The sequence below is a fragment of the Myotis davidii genome, unplaced genomic scaffold (assembly GCF_000327345.1).
Source record: "Myotis davidii unplaced genomic scaffold, ASM32734v1 scaffold175, whole genome shotgun sequence".
Lineage (NCBI taxonomy): Eukaryota > Metazoa > Chordata > Mammalia > Chiroptera > Vespertilionidae > Myotis > Myotis davidii.
The window spans coordinates 1,212,708-1,220,706 of record NW_006286972.1 but is presented as its reverse complement, the minus strand read 5'-3'; positions in this window follow the sequence as shown (position 1 = coordinate 1,220,706).

The following is a 7,999-nucleotide window of genomic DNA, read 5'->3' as shown; positions in this document are numbered from 1 at the left end:
GTCCACAAGGTCAAGGCTGAAGAGATATAGCAACATTGAGAAAAACAAAATAGTATAAAGATTATGCTATTGTATGTTTTTGTATGGTGGCTATATGAAATATGCTAGTAAAACTTATAATGATGGCTCAGTGGATAGAGTGTCGGCTTTCGGACTGAAAGGTCCCAGGTTCAATTCCGGTCAAGGGCATGTGCCTGGGTTGCGGGCACATCCCCAGTGGGGAGTGTGCAGGAGGCAGCTGATCGATGTTTCTCTCGCATCGATGTTTCTAGCTCTCTATCTCTCTCCCTTCCTCTCTGTAAAAAAAAATCAATACAATATATTTAAAAAAAAACATAATGAAACAAATAAGCCATTTCTATATCAATGATGTTGAAAGACTGTTACCAACATGAGCACATTAGGCCCATTTTACATGTCCCATATAATAAAAGGCTAATATGCAAATAGACCAAACAGCGGAATAACCAGACACCTGGTTGCTATGACGTGTGTTGACCACCAGAGGGTGTGCACAGAACATGGAGGCATTGGCAGCAGGCGGCAGAGCGCAGAACATGGCGGGTGTTGGCCGTGGTGGGATGGTGAAGCAGGTGACCAAGTGTGCCAGACCAAGGAGGGGTGCCAGTTGCTGTCATCGGGGCAATCCTCTGGTGGTTACTGAAAATTCTTTGCTCCCTCATGCCGCGGTCCCGCCCGGTGCTTGCACCTGCTCCGGTGCCAGCCCCGCTCACACCCGTTGCCGGCACTCAGTGCTGGCCCCAATTGCCCCTCGGGGCTTCTCCACCTCCCCCTGCTCCTGAGGGGCAATCGGGGCATCAGCTGCCACTCACACCTGCTGATGGCGCCAGTCCCAATGGCTCTGCTCCAGCAGTGTGAGTGGGGCCAGTGCCATCAGTTTGGGAACGGCCGCGGCGGTGACAGGAGCAGGGCTGCTGGCAGACAGGGACCCAGGGCCATGGCAGAAGGGGCCGGGCGGGGGTGCGGAGGATGGGCTAAGATCTGCCCTTGTGCCCACCACAGCCTTGTGGCCCACAGTTCCTTTCAAGGTGCACAAATTCATGCACTGGGCCCCTAGTAGGTAACTAATTTCATGGATGTTGAATAACAAGGGCTTCTATTGAAAGAACTCTTGATTTCCTACTGGGCATCAGCAGCAAGAATTGTTTACCAGCTTTGTTATGAGATGGAAGGAGTTTGGGGTCTTTAGAAAACCTACCTTTGAGAAGAAAGAATGCTTGATATTATCAAATGACAAAACTAAAACAATTTAATAATGACTTTGTTTGTTATTCAGGGGGAAACCATCCCTGGGTTGGGGGCGTACAGTGCCTCACAGCAGTAGAGTCTTATTCCCAGGGATTTGGGACAAGAGCAAGATTTATAGAACATTAGGAGAGACAAGGAGGAAAGTGGTATGATTGGCTAAGAGGTCAGGAGTTGTATCACGAGGCTAGCAGGTCCTGTTCTCTAGGGTAAGGTGAGTTAGCCAGCGCTGAATTTGAGAATTGTGATTGGTGTGTGTTGGGTTTCCTTGCCAGGTCTTTCCTGTAAGGGCAAGCTGACTTAGGTTGAGATTTGTGATGTGGGCCAGGCAACTGGGGAAGCCTCGATATGTGGGTCCCCATGTAAGAATTAACTTTTTAAAAAATATATTTTTATTGATTTCAGATTGGGAGAGGGAGAGAGAGGTAGACATCAATGATGAGAATCATTGATTGGCTGCCTCCTGCATGCCCCCCTACTGGGGATCGAGCTCACAACCCGGGCATGTGCCCTTGACCTGAATCGAACCCAGGACCCTTCAGTTTGCAGGCTCTATCCACTGAGCCAAACAAGCTAGGGCTAAGAATTAACTTTTATCCATATCAGCAGAGGCCAAGTATTCATCAAGGAGCGAGAATTTGTCATTTGAAGCCAGGTCAACAGTGGCAAATTTCGAGGAGTGAAATATGTGGATTTGTTCTCCGAAAGGAATTTTTTTTCTCTCTTTACTCACTTTTGTGGCAAATCTTTTTAGCCTGCAATTTGAGCTCTGAAATAATCATGCAGCAAATAGTGGATGTGAGGAACTTGGCCAACTGCACAGAAGTAAATTAAAACTGTGTATAGTTTCAGTAACTACATTTAATTTTTCTGTATGCTTTGACTAGCTTCTTCATCCTTCCTCACCACAAACACACACACAAACACACGGGCAAAACTTTGGAAAATTGCAATTTTTTGTTAATTTCAGAATTAGCCTGGTCACGTCAATAACACCCTTGACAGAGGTCCAACTCCACCCTCGGCCTCTCCATAACTGTGTGGCCTTGGCCAGGTTCTTTTCAGAGCCTTTTCCTTCCCAAACTTGAGATGGATGATGTTATAGATTCTTCCAGTCCTGTGATTCTAATTTTAATGTGAGCTCTCCTCTGAGATCAAATGGGCTATTGCAGATGTTCTGATTCTGCTGAAGATTTGTTTTTGGTGTGTTTTTTTGCACTAAAAAAACAGGGAAACTGTACAGTCTCTTTCTTTACAGAATGAACATTTGTTTATGTTAAGCATTATGTGCTGCTTACTTGCGTCTCTTGAGAAGAGTTCACTCTCAAATCAGTTCATTACGTGGAAAATGGAAAAGTTGCTTTCAAATGAAGTTGAACAGCATTTTTGTGGGCTGTCATTGAATCATGCCCAGGTTAGGGCAAACCTGTCTTTATTGGAGGAAAACCGCCCATGTGATAGAAATAGTATCACTGTGTTTTTTAAAGAGATGCTATACAAGCATCCGATCCGGGGAAATTGTGAACTGATTAAAAAGGACCAAAGTCCCCGTTCTATGAGCCCAGCTATTCAGACCAGCGAGAAGTCTGTTGAAATGCAGAAACCAGGTGGTTTTCATTAGCTACAAACCTTAAAATCACATAAATCCACGGGTGCAAGTAAGCTATGGATCTGCGCCTCCTCCTTGCAAAGGGAGACTTTTGAGCCAGGGAAACAGAGAGCTCCTTGTTCCCTTTCCCTTTGAGTTGGGCCTGTGCGGGGAGGAATGCGGCCAAGCCTGCTCTATAAGGAATTTTGATCTCCTTGATGATAATAAAGAGAAACTTTTTGGGGAAAGGGAACACCCAGTTTGAAAGACAGCAGGAGAAGCGGGTGTTGCACTTGTAAATTGCAGCAATTTCATCTGTAGGTTTCCTAGTTCATCTCTGCAGATTGGCCTAGATTTGGTCTATATGTTATTTTCCTTTCCCCTTGAGCCTCTTTAAAGCCCTTTTTTAGCCTAACTTGCTTTGGCAAGTCCATTTCACTTCTGTACTTACTCTATTTATGTATTGTGACCTTAAGATATTTTTTCTGGTAGCAGAGGACTATTTTTAAAAGCGTTGCAGCATTTTTGGGTGCAATATTTACATCTCTGTAGTTCAGAACATTCTGTAAATAGCCCCTTGGTTCTGAGGCGATGTGTGGACACTCCATTGTTGGAGCCCGTTATTTTGTTCATTGTCTCGGAACACTGTTTTCCCATGGGAAAGCATCTCTGGTCTCATGATGTCAGTGCAAAGTCATCCAATGTTACAAGAATTATCTTCATCTTTGGTCTCTCAGAAATGCATAGACCATGACTGGCCGGTTCAACCAAGGTTCCAGTCTTTTAGGTGGTGTCTCAGATTTCTGCAAAGTAACCTTACATTACCTTAGATAGTGTTAAGATGAAAACAAAATTAACTCGTAATAGTTATTTAAGGGGTTATATTTCCCATCTACTAGAGCTTTTGTATTTCTTCTCAACCAAAAAGGGAAATGCTTTTTAAAAGTTAGAAATAATTATCTTTAAGATGACTTTGACAGAGTATGTATTTTCACCGGCAGCAAGTAACGTAAACTAGGACCCAAAGATTTTAGTCTTATGAGTGTCCTTATTAACAGCTCCCAAAGAGGCCCCTGTGTGTGACATTTAAACCATTTCTTTGAGGAATCATTCGGGATGATTAAAAGGGATTTGATTAAACCTCTTGGGCCTTTGGATGGCTAAGTATTATTTCCTATATGATCACCTGGGCTGGTAATGGTTTCCTTCTGGCTCAATGCCAAAGAGTGGACTACTCCTAGAATCTAGGCTTTGTTTCTTAAATGGCTTAGCTGAGAAGCCGGTGGACTATTTGTTTTCTTTTAATTAACTGAGCCAATAACATAACTGGATTATGTTACTTAAAACATGGACATCTTTACAGGTGGCCTTCAGTAAGAATAGAAAAGCTTCCGGTTCAGTTTATTATCTCACAGAAAATTGGTCTGATCTGATTGTATGCACATGGTGTTGGCTTGGGAAGGAATTTTTGCCTGGTAATCATGTTTTTGTGATTTAAGTATTTATTTATGAAGGGCCTTTGTCATGTTAAGTGTAATAGATATATACATATGACACATTTTTCAATTTCTAGTATAATAACTTGCTCTAATTATTGAGGAATCAAAGTGGGAACTATTAAATAATCTCCACTCTAAGGAAATCGGGCATGATAATGATCATCCTCTATACATTTATTTTTTATGATTAATATTAGATAGCTGGTTGAAAACCCTAAAGGAACTGATGCATCTATGTTTGAGTTTGAGCTCTCATTGGTAAAAATGAAGAGCTTGAGGCAGTTAAAGATGTTCTTTAACAGTATTATTACCGGACTGAAGGGGTCCATTCACCTTCGAACATCAAGGCCCAGTTAAATGCAAAGAGGATTCTGCAGCAAAGAAAGGATACATTTATTAGTTAAGGGAATGACACCAAGCCCTGAGTCACAGATAACCTACTGCGCAAAGACTTGGCTCCCCATGGCTTCCAGCGGGTGGGTTATATAGGGAGAAAAGCATTAATCGTGGTGGCTAAAGGATTGGGGTCCAGGGCTCTTGATTGGTTGGGGCCAGGGCAGAGAGTAGTTGATCTTTGTGTCAGGTCCTGATGACAGCCATGGCATTGTTCTTTCTGGTTTCATGAAGGTGTGGTCCCTAGGGTCCTTTCCCTTGCATGGGTTTGGGGCTGAAACACAGCTGAAGTCAAGCTGTTATGTTCAATTTGACCAAAACTTAGCTTTTGTGGTCAACAGACCTGAGACTTTGTTCTTAAGACAGTTGATACTGACCAGAATCTGATGTCCTAAGGACTTAATGATTAAGAAGGGAGTGGAGGGACAGGAAGGAGAAAGGGTCAGGGTAAAGAAATGGAGTTTCTGTGCGGTTACAGCATAATAGGGCTGTAATCCATTCATTTGAAGAGATATGGAAAGGATTACCATTTGGTAGTTAGCATATACTAGTACAGACATGCAAACAGATGGCATTAAAATAACTGCAAAGTCAAGAAGAGGGAAGGATAACAAAGTAGAGAATGGAAAGAAGTTAGAGGTCAAAGTAGGAAAAATGATGTGTTTGTCAGGTAGGGTGACCAGTTGTCCCAGCTTGCCAGGGACTTTTAGTATGGAAAGTCTCACCTCCTGGCAAGTTTTCAGTCCCAGGCAAACTGGAATGGCTGGTCATCCCTGTAGTCAGGTAGAGGATTTGGCATGGTTTATTGCTTTGTTCTCAAAAGTATATCAGTGTCTAGCATGTGTTGTTTACTCAGATGAACTGAATGAAGAAAGAAATATTGGCTGCTGCCATTTGTGTTGTTGTTGATATATCAGGGTTGCCTCTCTGCAGCGAGAAGTTAAAGAATGAGATCACCAAGACTTTTTCATTAAAATAGGTAAAAGAGAAGCGATGGCCCGATCTTTAGGACTTCTCTAGGCTGTGAATTGGAGGACTGCAAGTTAGGGATGAGATCATCAGAGCCAAGTAACAAGAGCCAGGATATTTCTTTCGGTCAGAAGCCAAGGAAACAGACATCCAAGGAAGAATTCGTTTACGGCAAAGAAGTTGAAAAGTGACAGGTCCTGAAGAAAGACCCTGTTTGGTTTCTCAGACAGGAAGTCATGTGTAACCTTGGAGAAAGCCGTTTAAATGGTGGGAATGTAAACCAGATTATAGGGGGTTTCTGAAGCAGGTTAGAAAGTGGTAACAATGAGTATTTATTTAAGTCAGCTGCTGATTTAATTGAAAGAAAATGGAAGGGGGTTCCTCTGGAGCAGGGATTAACAAATTGTGGCCCACTGGCCACAGCTGGCCTATGGCCTGTTTTGTAAATAACATTTGATTGTAAAACAGTCACGCTCATTTGCGTATGCTCTGAGGCTGCTTTTGCATGGTCACAACAGAGACTGTATGGCTCACAAAACCTAAAATATTCACTATCTGGTCCTTTGTAGAAAAAAAAATGGCTGACCTCTTGCTCCAGAGATTAAATAGAATGAAGGCAAGTTTGATTTTTTTTTTTTCAAGAGGAGCCCTAACCAGTTTGGCTCCGTGGATAGAGCATCGGCATGTGGACTCCAGGGTCCCAGGTTCGATTCCGGTCAAGGGCATGTACCTTGGTTGCAGGCACATCCCCAGTGGGGAGTGTGCGGGAGGCAGCTGATCGATGTTTCTCTCTCATCGATGTTTCTAACTCTCTATCCCTCTTCCTTCCTCTCTGTAAAAAATCAATAAAATATATTTTAAAAAAGAGGAGATCAAAGGCTGTTTGTGGATGTATCATGGAGCTGGAGAAAGGGGGAGCATATGAGGTCTTATTTCTGTGCTCATAGGTTACCTCAGACTTAATAGATTAAGACACCATTTATTATCAGGAGCTTGGGACCATGTTCTAGGTGGCTCTCACTCCCGGTCCTTGAGTTTTCAGAAGTGTCAGCCGTCCTTGCAGCCATGAGAGGGCTTGCCTGAGACTGTGGGAGATTTCCAAGCTCCCTCACTTTGCTGTGGACTGGAGACCTTGGTTCCCAGCACATGGGCCTCTCCACGGGGCTGCTTCCGTGTCCTCCCAGCATGGCAGCTCACCCCCACAGCGGGGTGACCCAGAGAGCGAGGAAGAAGCCAGGTGCCCTCTATGACCTTGTCTTGGAAGACACGCCTCATTTTTGCTTGATTTTATTTGCTGCACAGACAAACCCTGGTACATTATGGGATGGCACTGACAATGTGAAGACCAGGAGGCAGGCATCACTGGGACCTCCTTGTAGGCTGGCCACCACCAATTACTAATTGCTCTCCCGTGTTCCTGGGGGGCGGCTATGGAATGAAGAGCATTTGTATTGACAAGGAGGTAGGAACTATAGGGAACAGATTGTGGAGAATCTGAGGTCGAGAGGGGGATTCATTCAACAAAATAATTGCCAGTTGTCATAAAAGATCATTATGCTCTGTTTAGTTAGAGGTAAGGTTCCAAGATTCTGCTAACATTGGAAATCTTTGGGACAGGAATGAGTTTGAGCAGAATAAAATCTCCAGGGGGAATACAGTGATGATTCCATTACTGGATTATAAATCCCTAAAGGGTAAGTCTCATAGTTTATATACAAATAAATCAATTTTACATATTTATATATATTATAAATATATTTCATATCCTCCGTAGCATCTAATTTAGGGCCTTACCTATTGGTAGCTGATTGTTATCTGACTTTCTTGTAATATCTTACTACTTATTTCAATAAAATTGACAAAATTTGGCCCACCCAGCATGGCTCAGTGGTTGAGTGTCAACCCATGAACCAGGAGGTCACAGTTCAATCCAAGCTCAGGGCACATGCCCGGGTGGCGGGCTCCATCCCCAGTGTAGGGCATGCAGGAGGCAGCCAATCAATGATTCTCTCTCATCATTGATGTTTTTATCTTTCTCTCCCTCTCCCTTCCTCTCTGAAATCAAATAAAAAAATATTTTAAACATTTTCTGACAAAATTCGTATTCTGATTTTTAGGATCAAGGCATTGGATTCCCTCTCACTCCCTCAGGAAAGCTGTTGAAACTTCATTATCTAGAGCATTCTGCTCAGGCTGCTGCTTTGTACCCATTGTAGAATGACCTCTCCGTTCCTGGCTTGGGAAGTGTAGTTGTCAAGAGACCCAAGTTGGGAACTGGAGGGTC